The following is a 15,152-nucleotide window of genomic DNA, read 5'->3' as shown; positions in this document are numbered from 1 at the left end:
GTGTGCTTGCACCCCCACCTTTAGATAAATTCATTTAGAGGAGAAATAATCAAGGACGGAGATCTAGGGCCTTGACCAGAGTTGATTGCATTATAAGAAGATGTAGGACAAAATTTGGTCAAATGGAACACAATCCTGGAATAAGTTGCCAATACACATTAGAGACTGTGATAACTATGCACTTAAAAAAACAAGTAAACAGTGGCTAAAAATATATCAGACATGCACCCATTAAACACATGCACCCAGACTCCAGCCCGTTCCATTGGGCTTCTGGCCAACAAATTTGTAGCTGTAAGTGATTGGTCTGTCCTGGTCTATTGTCTTGTAACTGCTTGTCTTGTGTCTGTTTTATGATGGCTTACTTATTTGGTTTTTATTTCTTTGATTTTAAAGTCTTATGTGTCTCACTGTGCTATTTTAGAAACCTGCCTTGGGACGATGGTTTAAAATTAGCATTTATGCTAAATCTGGCGCATTTACACTGTTTATTCTTGTGTTGATTAATGTGCATTGTCCCAATGAAATAAATGAATTTAAAAAATGGATGTTAAGTGCTTAATGCAAAATCATAATCAGTGAAATACTCGATTCTAAAAATATTTGCTAGTTGCAGCCTCATTTGTGACGCATAATAAAAATACAGGTAGGTACCTGCCTGAAAGCCACAATTGCGTAAAAATATTTGCTAGTTGCAGCCTCATTTGTGACACATAATAAAAATACAGGTACCTGCCTGAAAGCCGCAATTGCGTTGAACACACAAGATGGGAGAGGCAAGTTAAACTTCAGACTTGGGTCTCGGAATTGTGACTCTGAATTGAATTGCAGCGATTTTTGCGAGACCTCTGTGCAAAAGAGGCTCTTGAGTGAAACATCCCTCCTTTTCCACTCGCTTCATCCAATCGCTGAAAACAGTTAAAATTGAGCTTGACATTTGGGTGGCTATCAGGCATGAGTCAGCGGCCAATCTGCAGTGAAGAACAATTCCTGGCACGTTAAGATGCCGCTTCCTCATTTTGGGCTCCCTTTGGAAAATGGAATGACCTCGGGAGGTGGAGATGGGCCACAGCAGCTAAATCAAAGCCAAGAGCGAGAGAGAGAGAGAGAGAGAGAGAGAGAGAGAGAGAGAGAGGGGAAGGAGATAGAGAGAGAGAGAGAGAGAGAGAGAGAGAGAGAGAGAAACCAGGCATCTAAGTTCACTTTGCCGCTGACTATTAATGAAATAAAGTTTAGTGACCTCTGCCTCTCAAGGACACACACACACACACACACACACACACACACACACACACACACTTCACTGTAGCAGTAATGAGATCAAACGATTACAAATTAAACAACAAAGCTCAACTTCCAGCAACATGAGTTAATGGAAGACTTTGCCACATTTCATTGGTTTGTGGTTAGAAGCATTTATTTACTCAGCTACATATGGAGGAGACATCAACTTTAAACCCTTATTTGTAAATAGATAGATAGATAGATAGATAGATAGATAGATAAATACATACATTTTAAAAGGTGGACTTTAAGTCCAAAATGTTTTTGGCCATAATATGTTGTAGGTGTCCCCAGGAGTCTAAACATGAATTCTGATTCATACGGCATTTGGGAAATAGGAATGGAGCATACAATTTCATGTGGTTTTATCCATCACAGGGAGCAGCCATTTTGTCTTGTACTGCCACTTGCTGTCGACTAAAAATGACATCACGGTGGCTGTCACGCGACCAAACCCAGAAAACAGGTGAGCCGTCACATTCTCAAGCTGACCCCTGAGTAATTGTGATGTCATTTTTCTTCGAAAACAAGTCGCAAAATGGCTGGCTACGCACGGAGATGACAGTTTTCTATATGAATGGAGTGCTAATGCAGCTTTCACACCACAGCAAGAAGTGAAGCCATTTTACGTTGCCACTTATTAAGCACGCCAAATTTCAACACATTGGATTCTCTGCTGCGTTATCACATTTTTTTCTGTCTCTACTGCAAAAAAAATTCACAATGTGTTGGTGTGCTGTTATACCAATAAGTCAGGGAGCCCTTCGGGAGAAGGTTTGTTGAGAAATACAAACCTAGATTTTGCTAAGTCACGATTCATGATACAAACAGTTCAGTTTATTTTTTAAGAGGCTCTCATTACTCTATACAACAGGGGTTTCCAAACTCAGGTCCTCCTGCCTGTTTTCTATCTCTCCCTGCTGCAACACATCTGATTCAAATTTTCGAGGACTGAGTTTGGACACCCCTGTTATACAGAGATCTTAACGTAAAACCAACACTGATAACAGTGTTTTCAGCCAACATAAATTGTCACTAACAATGGCAACATAACATGGCTGCCCTTTTGCTTCAGTCCATTCACATTAAAGACTGTGTCGGAGATGGGTTACAGAAAAGGTGTATTTTGCTGCTTCAATCATATTTCACAAACCCACTACTGAAGTGGGGGTGCACAGAATATATTATTGCAAAGAAAATGCTTGACTTTAAAGATCAAAGATTGACTCTTGATTTGAAAGAAACAACCACATAGCTAATATAGTTTATTTAATATGTGGCCCAGGACTACTGATTCTGAAGGCACTGGGCAGATTGGATTAATTTAGCAACACATGGAAGCTATTAGACAAAAAAAAAAACAAAACAAAAAAAAAAAAAAACAAGCAAACAAAAAAAAAATCTAACATCCAAATGTAGCCTACTGGAAGCAGTGCAAGCAAGAGAAGCACTACGGAATAAGAGAATAGACTTGGGGGATCCCCAGCAGGCTATTCTGTTCCCAGTGGGAATATGTTAATATGATTTCATGCAACAAACATTCAAATTCGGGTCAGTGCTGCTGTTGTTGTTGAGGTGGACAGAGTGTGTCATCGGGGAATTAGATTGAGAAGAGGGTACCTAATAACGTGAACACTTTATGTCACTAGTGTCAAACTCAAGGCCCGGGGGCCAGATCCGGCCTGCCACATCAGTCTATGTGGCCCGCCAAAGCAAATGATGTGCATCAAGCGTCATGTTTCTTGTTCATTACCAACAATGCAAATGGTCTTTGCTTGTTGAAATATTGCAAGAATTTATTTGCTCTCAATCACCCTTTTAAAATCAATATAACATTAGAAAACATTTTAAAACGAATTTTATCACTATTACTGGTCCCCGATTTCAAAACTAGTTTCTCATAGATTTGTTGCGTGTTTGTAATCGGAGACAACCATATGTTTATTTGACTTCACGCTGTGAACTTCAGTCAGAATGGCCCTCCGAAGGAAACCCTAACTCAGTGGTCCTTAACCTGGGTTCGATCGAACCCCACGGGTTTGATGAATCGGTCTCAGGGGTTCGACGGAGCCTCTGCCATGGAGGTTAAGACACACCTGACTCAACATATCAATTAGTTATGACACGCCCGCTTGGCCGTCACTGGCTGCAGATGATCACTTTACATTGCCTGTCCAATCAGTGCTGCGGGAAATTTCGTTCGCTCAGTAGTCAAGTGTGACTGTCGTGATAGTGCGTCGTAAAATTAAAAAAACATGTACTTATGTCTTGAATTTTTTTGTCTGTTTTTAATGAATGCATTTTTTTAATGTCTTGAATTGAAAAATAAAAAGTCATATTTTTGTTTTTCACTAATCCAGGGTTCGGTGAATGTGCATATGAACTGGTTGGGTTCGGTACCTCTAACAAGGTTGAGAACCACCGCTCTAACTACCATGTGGCCTGCAACAAAAATGAATTTGACACCCCTGCTTATACAATTAATAGACTACCAAGCGATCTGACACACGCGCGCGCGCGCACGCACACACACACACACGCGCACACAATAAATAACGCCCCCCCTCTTGTGACGTCACAAGAGTACAAGGAGCTCGTGCAGGGTGAGCGAGCCTGCAGTGGTATGACATCAACAACAGAGCCATACCCGCGTTAATTATCATGTCCTAGCCCCCCTTTTGAGTAAGCATTAAAAATGAAACTTTTTACTTGGCGCGATCACACGCAGAACAATAATTGATTCTTGGGAGATGTGGGGGTGTGCGGGAGGGGGGTCGGGAGAAGTTTTGGGATTTAAATTCAGGAGCCACTCTTGTCTTGTTTGCCACATGCTCTCAGGATGAGACGATCTGACGCGGATCGAAACAGCCGAGCCCTCAAGAACCGGTAAATACTTTTTGTTGTTGTTGTTTTAATTGTTATTGTGATTATTATTTCAACTGCTCCGGCACTTTGATTGCGGTTTGAACGGGTTGGAAACGTGAAGTTTATGTGACTGTTGCTGCGTCGACTTTATCACTGCTGCTCAAAGGCGACGTTATCCCGATCGGTTTCTATCTGTAGTTTACAGCCGGTGAGTGGAGGCAACAGAAGAAAAAAAATGCACTGAAAAAACGTCTGGTTCTCACTTTCTTAGGTTTTGTTGTTTCTAGGTTGGTTGCCTGCTTTTGTTTTATTCTCCGCTGACAACAGCCGAGCATTTGTTTGCAGACAATGACAAATAGCACTAAAATGTTGATCCAACAATGCTCACTGTCGTTTTATTAGGTACACCTTTACAATCTAAAAATATCCAAGCCATTTCTGCTGCAAGATTTGATGCTCGGGTGATAATTTGATTGTTTGTTGCATATGAGAGCTCTTCAAAACAAGGTTGCCTTATCAGAAGCAAATTATACATACAACATATTTAATCAAAATTAAAACTCCCAAAGAAAAAAAAAACAATTAACAGTTATGGGTAGTATTTGTATTTTGGTTCCATTAACAAAAGAGATTACATACATCATTCATTTGTTTTTTGTTATGGTTAACAAGTGTTTTTCATTGAAATAATTACTGTAATTGTTGACGTTACAAATGGAGCTCAATGGGTAGCACATCAATACTTTGTCGCGTACGTAGTCTTTCCAAACTGACAATTGTTTTTTTTTGTGTTTTTCTTCTAAGTCATAATTTTATTTAACATTTTCATTCCTTCGGTGTGCTTGTCCTATACCAGTGAATAAACCTGCAAAACCCAGTAAACAAAGTTGGGAAAAAATTAATCTCACAAATAGGGCACGCTCAGTTGCAGTCATACTCACATGACATTTGGATTTTTTTTTTTTATGAAGATTTATGTATACAGATTTTTCAGAGCAATTAGGAAATTTTAAAGTAACAAATAATGATCGTGCAATGAAATAGTTTGCTGGGTAGAATACTTTATCATGTGGTACATGAAGACAGCTACTGCTGTGCTCACTGTTTGTTTTTCATTGTGATATATTCACAGATAGAAGTGATTTCATACAGAAAATTACAGTTAGTATGACATCACTCCTGCATTAGCAACAGTTTGCACTGCCAAAAACTTTCAGTTTGAATTGGACAAAAAAAAAAAATAATAATAATAATAATAATAATGCTGATTTATTTTGGTGTCGTCAGAGTCTGCGCTCGTACTGAGCCCCGCAGACAAGGCTTTAATACTTCACAACAGCGAATCACTGTGGTTGCATTGTTTCTCAAAGGTCTTAGAGCAACAAGTGATGCCAAAATTAAAATGATGAGCCGAGTAGGCAGTGTAATAAATGGAAGTCAATCTGCAACCACTTACCTTCGTGGCTGACAAGTTCCTCCTACACCTGTGCATTACGGCCAAACTATTTTAACTTGTTGTCTTAAAAAAAAAAAAACATTCAGACTTTCCATCTTGAGGCGACAAACTGCGGCATGGCTCACACAAGTTGGGGGAAGAGCTCTTTTATAATACTTCTCAGTTGACGCGTCCAAGAGTGTTAATAATTTTGCTCTCAAGCTAATTTCAACACTTGCAAGGAAATTGTATGGCTGCTTGGTGAACAAGACAAATAAAAATGGTCGCATTTAAAAGTCTATCTGAGGCCCGACCCTCAGTTTGCAAACCACCCCTTGCTTTAAAGCAGACAAAACTAGACTGTGCTGTCATCTTCAGACCATGTTTAGTCCAGCCGATGCATAAATCATTTGTCAGACACACATTATTGGATTCGATTGCATGTTTGAGAGTAAAACCCTGACAAGCAGATGTGCGCCATGTTTAAATAAATATTTGAGTTTTATAAATCAGGTCTGAAGCAGACGGAATACGTGTTGCGGGTTGGCTGAATTCACACTCAGCCTTGGCAAGTGCATGTGGTTGGGACAGTGCCTGGCAGATCCAGCAGATGGCACTCTTTTTTCCCAGTATGTATTTTGTATTTAATACAGAGCAGTCGGTGTGGTAAATTAGTCTCCTCATCAACTTTATAGTGTTGTATGAAGGCTCATTGTGTACGTGTGTCTAAATTCTTGAACCTGTTTTTGATTCAACTTGTGAGAATGCACGATTGGCAAAGGGGAACCTTTATTGGCCAATGAGGCACTCGTAATTGAGTTTGGTGAACTCTGCCTAGCAACAAGTGGTCGTGAATATGGTACAAATATTATTTACCACATAGAATGCCAGTATCTTAATCTCATGTTTTGTTTTTCAGATTTAGATTATTTGAATTCCTCCTTCGTATTTGTTTTCACATTGGTGCTTGTGTCTGTGCTATTGATACAAGTGTATGGGTGTGAATAAAGTGACAATTTAATTTCCCTCAGGGGATAAACTGATATCTACGTATATATCTCGTTCTGACAGATCTCCCCATGTGGTGTGTTTTCTGCCGCCTTGTTGTTTTGGCCATTTTTTTTTTACTTCATGGCAGGCGCCAGTTTGGAGGTACCGAGTCTGTTGCTGATGTCGTCACGCTTGAAATATTTGATTACAGAATGCTGTGTCAATGCAGGAAAGCGTACAAAGTTGTGCGAATAATCGCACTGTCGTTGGGTTCTGTGTAAAATGCAAAGGCAAAAAATAAAATGCCTTGCCGTCTGTTATGGCTCTGATATGCCGATTCCGTGGCATCTTTATGTGAAAGGGACTCGTTAGCAAGAGTAGGGTACTCACCCAACATAAGAATATACAGCTAGCCCACATTTATTGTGAGGGATATGTTCCAATCCCTCCTGGGAAAAGTAAAAATCTGCGATTTGAAACCATTAAAAAAAAAAAAAAAAAAAAAGGTTACAATTACAGTTGACATTTAATCACCAAAATGTTAAACCAAACCACAGAATGAAAGTCCACTATCATATAAAAGGGAGAGTTTGCGGTTTCTAGGCAGACTAATTCCCAACCACATCCGTGCCCCTGACTGACATTTGATTCTCAAACATGGCCATTCATAACGGCATGCAACTATGAAAGTGACTAGCTGTGAAAAATCGTCACGGAGAATCCTGTCTGGCTTCAACAAAATAGCAGCGCTAGCAATGCTAAGATAGCATTAGTGCTGTCAACAAGTCAACATTAGACACAGCTGCTATGTTGGTAGGATGAATTAATCATAATAATGTGTAATCAATTACAAATCAAAAAGAGAAGGTAAATAATTTGTTTTAACATCGGTACTAAAAATGATGTCTTTAAGACACGTCACAAGGAAGCAGTGACAGCTCAGACGAAGGCTGAAGTGACAGCCGAAACTGTCAGCTCGGTCAGAGTTTTTCCATTGTGTGGAAAAAAAAAGAAAATTTTTAACCTAACTTGAAACCTAGAAGAAAACTTACCTGCCATGCAAAAAGCGTTGCTCATTCAGCGTCACTTGCGTATCTCTTCAGCTGCCTGTTTGCCAGCTTGCTCAGTTATTAGCAAAGGAAGGATAAACAGATGAATTGATTTATCCCCCACCAACCCCCGAGGTCGATATTCCAAAATCGGCTGAAAACGCCGTGTATGCAAAACGCCATGGACAGTCTAACGAAATTAGCATGCAGAGAAAGATAGATAGACAAATACTTTATTCATCACTTTGGGGGAAATTCTGGCATCTCGCAGTTTAGTGTCAATTGACCAAAATAAACACGTATGCATCTACGCATAAATACATGAAAAGCAAGACACCATGCGAGGCAGGCAGCCAGTAATCAGCCACTGAGTCCAAACAATACAAGTACTGTCAATAAATGGGCCCCAGTCATGAGCCGACGCACTCGGTTGAGGCACTGAACAAAACGGTCTAATTGCCGGTGGGACAAAGGACCCCCTGAAGCATTCAGTCCACAAGTTTACTGAGAATAGATGTTTTGGTAATTATAAACCCTCAAACAACTGCTGCTTAACATGGAGCAGCAAAATATACAAACAGAGTATACCGCAATGCTCACAGGCATGTATTCTCTCTGCTGTGAGAGAACAATTATTCAGACTAGGAATGTTCGATACCGAGTATTTATTCTTGAGTACTGACCAATACTGATTCCAAGTGCCGATACCACTAATACTTGTGATCGATAAATGTGCCGATGTGTCAAATGGACAAAATGTAGCAAAGACAAGCAAGAAAAACTTAACTCAATGTCAGATTTTTTTTTTTGCCTTTAGGATCGAGAATCTTGAAATAAGGCTGGTATCTGCCCAATACTTGTTATCGATATCGATTGGTACTTCAAAACTTAGCACCAGGGCATCCTCTTCTTCTTGCCATTAATTATGCTGCATCTCGCAGCATAACTTGCGACTACGCCGAAGGTACTGAACGCAACCCGACATTTGGATTGCTTGCGTACTGTGAAAACCCATTTAAAACAAAAAACAATCATTGATTAAATCTGTGAAATAGTGGAGGTTGTGGGGGGGCAATGAGCAACTGTAATTGCCGTTTTAATATTCTGGCTGTGTCTTGACTCCTAATTGGAACCAATTGGACAGCGGCACAAAGTGCAAGAACAATTTGGGCATGTTGATCTTATACGCCGCCGCAACGGCTAATGTCATTAAGGCCATTAAGCGTGCAAATATATTCGGCACAAACGTTCGTGCTGTGCCTTCATGAATGAGTGATGCGTGTTGTCTTAAGCGGTGATCGGTGCACACGTCGCGGCTGTGAGTAGCGTGCGCTTCCATGGATACAAAATGAGCACAAGAGATCTTTCCTCTATACTCAGACATTTTCTCTTATGTCAAACCCAGACAGAGTTTTTAAGGTGACCCATTTGTTTGCCTGCTTCGTTGTATGTTCGGCGAGACTCACCGTGTGGAGGACTCGGGTGCCAAGTTGGCCTGAAAGGGCAAAAACTGAAAGCGCGTTTTGGTATTTCCGTCTTCCATGGTCGTCATTAATGTGGTCAGTATTGCTGCGGCTGTAAAACATACAAGGGGAACAGTGCATTACATTTTCCTTTCGCACGTGTTTAGTTAACAAAAGAGGACACATTTCTTTTCGTAATGTGAACGAGAACACGGATTTGACAAAACATTCCGAATTGGGCATCACGCCCATGCAGTGAGAACGGAGACTGTCTGATAGTGACATCTAGCTGCCGGGATGAAAACTACACGGAAATGTAACAGTCTGCAATTTGCCCTTATTTCGGCGGAGAGCGCTGAAAACGGCGGCAAATCACGCAATCGCACTCTATAGCTGGCACACTTCCGTCCTTATTGACTCCTGAATAAAAATGATACGACGTAGCGCGGTTCCAGATCACCCCCTCAGTCCAACCACATTAACAACATCCAAAACCTTTAATGGCGCGTAATTGGCAGCCGTCGGCAAGTGCTCTTCAAGAGCCATGCTTTTTTTTTTTTTTGTTTTGTTTTTGTCTTTTGTTTTTGTCAAGTGGCGTCAAAGGAGAAGAATCTGTGCTTGGCGGTTGCGCCTTCTCGGCAGCACGCGTGTAACAGCACTAATTTTGATTCGGAGGAATGTCGGCGCCATTTGACTGTCGGTGCTGGACAGCCCCGGGGCGCTTGTGTGTTTTTTTTTTTTTTTTGCATCTGTAATGGGCAGCAATTTTCACATCCCCGTTTTATCCAGTGAAGATGCCGGCGCTGTTGGAAAGTCTGCATTGGTGCGGTTGCATGGATGGGTTGTGGAGCCGAGGATGAGGAGAGAAAAGCGTCGGGGCGGAGCGCGGATACGTATTTGGAACTGACAGTCGCCGCTTGGAATTGAAGCGGATTTACATGGGACAGGAGAGGTGAACCAATCTCTTTTTTTCATCAATGGATACGACAGCTTCTTGTTGACTTTCGAATTCAGCTTGTAGCCGAACATGTGCACATTTTGAGCATGACGTCTCCGATCCACTGCCAAAAGGGCACTTTTACCCCTTTCCCACTGCCGCAAAACCACGGGTAAACACGCTTTTTTGGGCAGTGGGAAAGGCTCACTGGCCAGTGTCGATCCGTGTCAATCCATGTCCACCAGCACGCCATGGGAGGTGGGTTGAGATCGCCTCCGATCGCCTCCGCTTGCAGTTTGAAAGCCTGACACGGGACTTCCCGGTAATTACGTGATGACATAGGGCGGTACGTGATGCGTCATAACATCACGCGCCATTGGCCTCGTATATAGCATGCCCCCACAACAAAGCTAGGAGATCGCCCCTTAAGCTGTTGTCTCAGTAGTAGCAAAGAGTTGATTGTCCGGTACTTTTCGACCACTTTGAGGACGGTAAAAAGCATAATAAAAGAAAGAACACTCGCTTCCATGTTGCTTTGTTTACCACCAAGAAATCTGTCGCACTATCATCTACGCAATCAGAGCGTGGTGACATAACCAGACGCAAAGTGGTGGAAGGGGGAGGGGGGGGGCGCAGAATCGCCTTCTGTTGGTCAATAGGCAAGGGACAATATGCCAATTGGTTGCGTGTCGCCACGGATCACTATTACCCACTAATTTCAGTGGGAAAGGGGTATTTGATTCTCTCCTCTTTCATCTAGAACTGCTTCAAACTACAAAGCGTATGAGGGGAAAAGTGGTTAAGATTGCACGACTGTCCGTGTTTTGATGTTATGTGTTTGCGCTTTGCTACAGCTGCAGCTGTTGTGAAAGCGCGATATAAATCAGGATGTATTGCATTGTATTGTATTGTATTGTAAAGGTGCCAATCATAATGAAGCATTCTTCTCTTTCAAAAGGAATTCAGCTTTGGTGGATCAGCTCATTAAGTTGCGCAGGTGTATGTCGTAGTAGTTCAAAAGGATGGAGTTAAAAGCACCAGCTTGTTTGAGGCTGCTGGAAGGAAAAGATGATGATGAATGGCTTCACTTCGACCGTATTCAACATCACTTGTTTTCACCCCTTTCCAACCGATGCTTTGTCGGGTTCATCCATTCGGAAAAAAAAAAAAGGCCAAAAGGAACACTTGCGTCTCTACTTGACGTGTCGCGGCGGGTGAATGAGGGCTTCCCGAGAAGCCATGAGCGAGATGAGACAAGCGATAGCACACAAAAGAGTGTCAAGAAACAAGAGTTGTCACTCAGGAGATCCTCAAGCCGAGCACCTCCATGTATGCCCGGAGGGTGCTCTTTGGGCTCGGCGCCAAACATTAAGAACCCAGGAGGGCGCTAAGAATAGCCCCCGCGCTACAAAGAGCTGTCACTCTGGATTGTAACAGAGTGCCGATAAGGGTCCATAAGGGTGATGTTGCCGCCGGGCGCCAGCAGCTCCCAACGCCTTTCCCAGACGCACATTTTATCCGCAAGATATAGGGTGCCGGCTGGTGCGAGAACGGCGTCTAACAGTTTGGGGGAGTTTTCATTTGCACGTCGTTTTCGATTTCCATTTTTGACTTTTCATTTTTCTGGAATTCTCCTCCTTTTAATTGCGAACCGTTTTTATGCTTTTGAAGATGTTTTGTTGTAGTTCATTTTTTAAATTAGTTTTAGTATTTGTTTCAGCTTTTTAAAATATGTCATACAGTCAAACCTCGGTTTTCGAACGTCTCTGTTCTCGACCAAATCGGTTTTCGACCAAAAATTTCGAGTTTTTTATGCCTCGGATTACGACCGAAATTCGGTTCTCGACCAAACTGAGCGCACTTGAATGCGCCACTCGACTTCTCTTGACTTCCTTACAGGAGGAAGTGACGCTTCCTCTGGTTGATGAAGAAGTGACGCCTCCGTTGTGAGCAGACGTGTTCAATAAAGATTTTTTTTTTAAAAAAGGAAGAGCGTCCATTGTGAGCAGATTTTTTAAAAAGCAGACGTCTTTGTTGAGATCGACGCAAATTGGACTATTATTTCTGCATGGCACCAAAGAAAGCAAGTGGAAGTAGTAAAGCTGCTGAAATAAGAGGAAAATAGTGCGCAAAATTATTGAATTTAAGAAAGACAGTTTATGGTGTATAATAGTTGAAAAAAAATGCTTAAAAAAAGTTGTTTTCTAGACTTGGAACGGATGAAATTTTTTTACGTTGATTCTAATGGGAAACATGGTTTCGGTTTTCGAACAATTCAGTTTTCGAACAGCCTTTTGGAACGGATTGTGGTCGAAAACCGAGGTTTGACTGTATTTGTCAATTGCAAGCTAAGAAAATATGCATTGTGTCGTATCGCAAACCACAATTTCAAACCACTGTTTGACCTCCTTCTGTACCGACGTCCGTCAATCCCAAACTAAACACATTTAAAATGAACCGCAAAGGCGCATGTAACATCTTAAATGACAAACACCAAAACCAAGGACCTCTTGGCTCTAATCATACTTACTTTTCGTTCGTTTTATAAATATACAAGCGTTTTCATTTTACAACGTTATTTCATGAAGGAAAACGTTTGCTCAATTTTCAGTTATCAATAACCTTGCTGTGGGAATAAATTACAAGTCCGAGGGGCACAGAAGTGCTTGAGATAAAAATGTTATATCTTAATAATCATCAAGCAGGCAGGTAATTTCCTTGGCTGTTCATAATTTTTAGTTTATGTGCATTGTGTGTTAGGTATGACGAGAGATGGAATGGCCAGGTGTCCCGTTACTTTGGAGCATCTAGTCGGCTTGCGCTAATGCGCTCACTCTTTCACTGTCATGTAAAAATCAGTCATGCAGCGAAGTCGTAACAGATTTCACGGAGTTGGCGTGTGCAACCGCGATGAAAGCGAATGATAGAAACGGCCCGAAGAATATGAGCTCGGTGGCAGCAGAGCTCTGTGCATTTCACACAGGCAATTACAGCGTCTCCTCTGGGGGCTGCTTAAATCTGCATTAAGATGAATAAACAGTCCCAGGTGTCACGCTTGCAAAACACGCCGGCGCTGACCTGTCATACATTTTTCTTGCCAGCGACGCATGACAGGTTTAACACTGTGTTAATAAAGATGACATTAGCCAGATTTTATGTCAAGGCTTTTCTTTCCGCTACCTGCCATCTTTACACACTCGGGCTCTCTTACCCTCTCTCTCTCTCTCTCTCTCTCTCTCTCTCTCTCTCTCTCTCTCTCTCTCTCTCTCTCCCTTGCCCTCTTTCTCCTCCCTCCCTCTTTCCCTCTCCCATCTCTCTCTACCTCCTCCCTCTCTCTCCCTCCATCACACTCTCCCTCTCTCCCCCTCCATCCCTCCCTCTCCCTCACCCCTCCATCTCTCCCTCTATCTCTCCCTCTCTCCCTCCTCCATCTGCCCCTCCATCACTTCCTCCCTCCCTCTCGCTCCCCTTTCCTCCCTAATTCCCTCCCTCCCTCCATCCCTGTTTCTCCCTCTCTCCCCCCTCCCTGCCTCCCCCTTCCCACATCTCCCTCGTGCTTCCTCTTCCCCCTCCATCCATCCATCCATCCATCCATCCCTCCCTCCTTGTCCATCTCTCGCTCTCTCTCTCTCTCTCCCTCTCCTTCTCCCTCCCCCTCCATCTCTTCGTCCCTGCCCCTCCCCCTTTCTCCACCCCTCCATCCCTCTCCCACCATCTCTCCATCTCTTCCTCTCTCCCTCTTACTCTCCCTTTCCTTCTCCCTCTATTTAATTTTATTAATTAGATAGTTTCCACATAAATTCCATCCTTGCCAAGTGCAGTCCGCATTTTTAGCATTGATTCATGAAACATGACATTTATTTCCTATTAAATTGCAATCGCAACAGTGAGGGGAAACAAACACACACACACACCAAAGAAAAATCACAATTCAAATTTTCAAAATCATTCAGCACTACTACGCAAGCACACGCTCCATGTCCATGCACACGTCCGCGTTGTTGATATACACCGTTTAAAAAGGGAAGCATAAGAACCGATCCCTTCCTGTTAAGGAGCAGGAAACATCTCCTTGCCGATTGAATAGACATCGACTCCCATGCCGCCTGCAGACACTTTTACACGGACCATTTCTTTTGGATTCAGGCACGTGCTGCCTTAAATGGATAAATTTCAAGTTTATTACATCTTCCCCCCAAGTGTGGAGCAAGCTGTTCTCCAAGCGGAGAGTGAAACCTCTTCGTGTAACCTCCAAAACAAGCGCTTATCCACCCCCTACCCCAGAAGCAAACCCAATTACCGATGTGCTCTTTATGGGCCAATAAAACCACACACTTGTCGGAGAAAAGTGTTGGGTGAAATGAAACGTACACTTGAATCAGTTCCCCGTAAAGGGCTCTTTTTTCTTTTTTTATTTTTTGTAAAAGGTTCTTATGACACTGTCTGGTCAAATGTTTGCGGGACATCTATGATCCAATAAAATTGAATCATAATCCTACCGATTTTAGTATTTTGGATCATTGTGTGCAACTTTGATTTGATGAGTTTAGGGTGGAGCACTTGAGGTGACTTAAAAAATGCTTTCTTTAATTTTCACTCTCTGTAGGTATAATGGACAGGTGTTCCAATACTTTTGTCCACAAACCGTTGTAGGGGCCGTTATCGCTGCAATGCAACAGTTAGGGCTGATATGGCCTGAAATTCATATCACAATCTAAATGGACTCTCTTGCACAAAAAAAAAAAAAAGAACACAGACTGAATGTAAAAAAGGCAAAATCAAAACTCAGCACTCTGTGTTGCAAATGAACACAAATAACATTGCTGATATGTCGAATATTTACATGACTTATAGACTCCTGCTCCCGACTGATATATGTGGTCACACGCTGAAGTTTCATTTCAATAATTAAATCAAATAATAATTGAAAGTGAAATGAGCGTAGTTTTGCAGTACTACTTGGGTGGTTGTTGGTTCCCACCCAATTGTCTTATATTGATAATCGCAACACACGTGTTCCCGCCTGGTCCATGTTCCGCGCTCAGCACCAGAAACAGAAGCACATACGGAACCCAGAACATTCCATCACTTGAGCGCGGCCTGGGTGGCTGCCAGCCAGCCAGCCGGCC

At 42.3% G+C, this 15,152-nt stretch overlaps 1 protein-coding gene across 1 annotated transcript in view; it reads left to right on the top strand.

Annotated features, from left to right (window-relative positions):
* The first annotated feature begins 3,880 nt into the window (after positions 1-3,880).
* gcgra (glucagon receptor a) overlaps positions 3,881-15,152 on the top strand; it is a 37,316-nt gene continuing 26,044 nt past the window's right edge. Inside the window, exon 1 of the mRNA XM_019868857.1 lies at positions 3,881-4,170. The gene's annotated coding sequence lies outside the window, so the exon portion shown is untranslated. The remainder of the gene's footprint in view (positions 4,171-15,152) is intronic.

The sequence above is a fragment of the Hippocampus comes genome, unplaced genomic scaffold (assembly GCF_001891065.2).
Source record: "Hippocampus comes isolate QL1 unplaced genomic scaffold, H_comes_QL1_v1.1 scaffold98, whole genome shotgun sequence".
In the NCBI taxonomy this organism is placed as follows: Eukaryota; Metazoa; Chordata; class Actinopteri; order Syngnathiformes; family Syngnathidae; genus Hippocampus; species Hippocampus comes.
The sequence above is the reverse complement of the archived record's forward strand: the minus strand, read 5'-3'. Positions and strand labels throughout refer to the sequence as shown.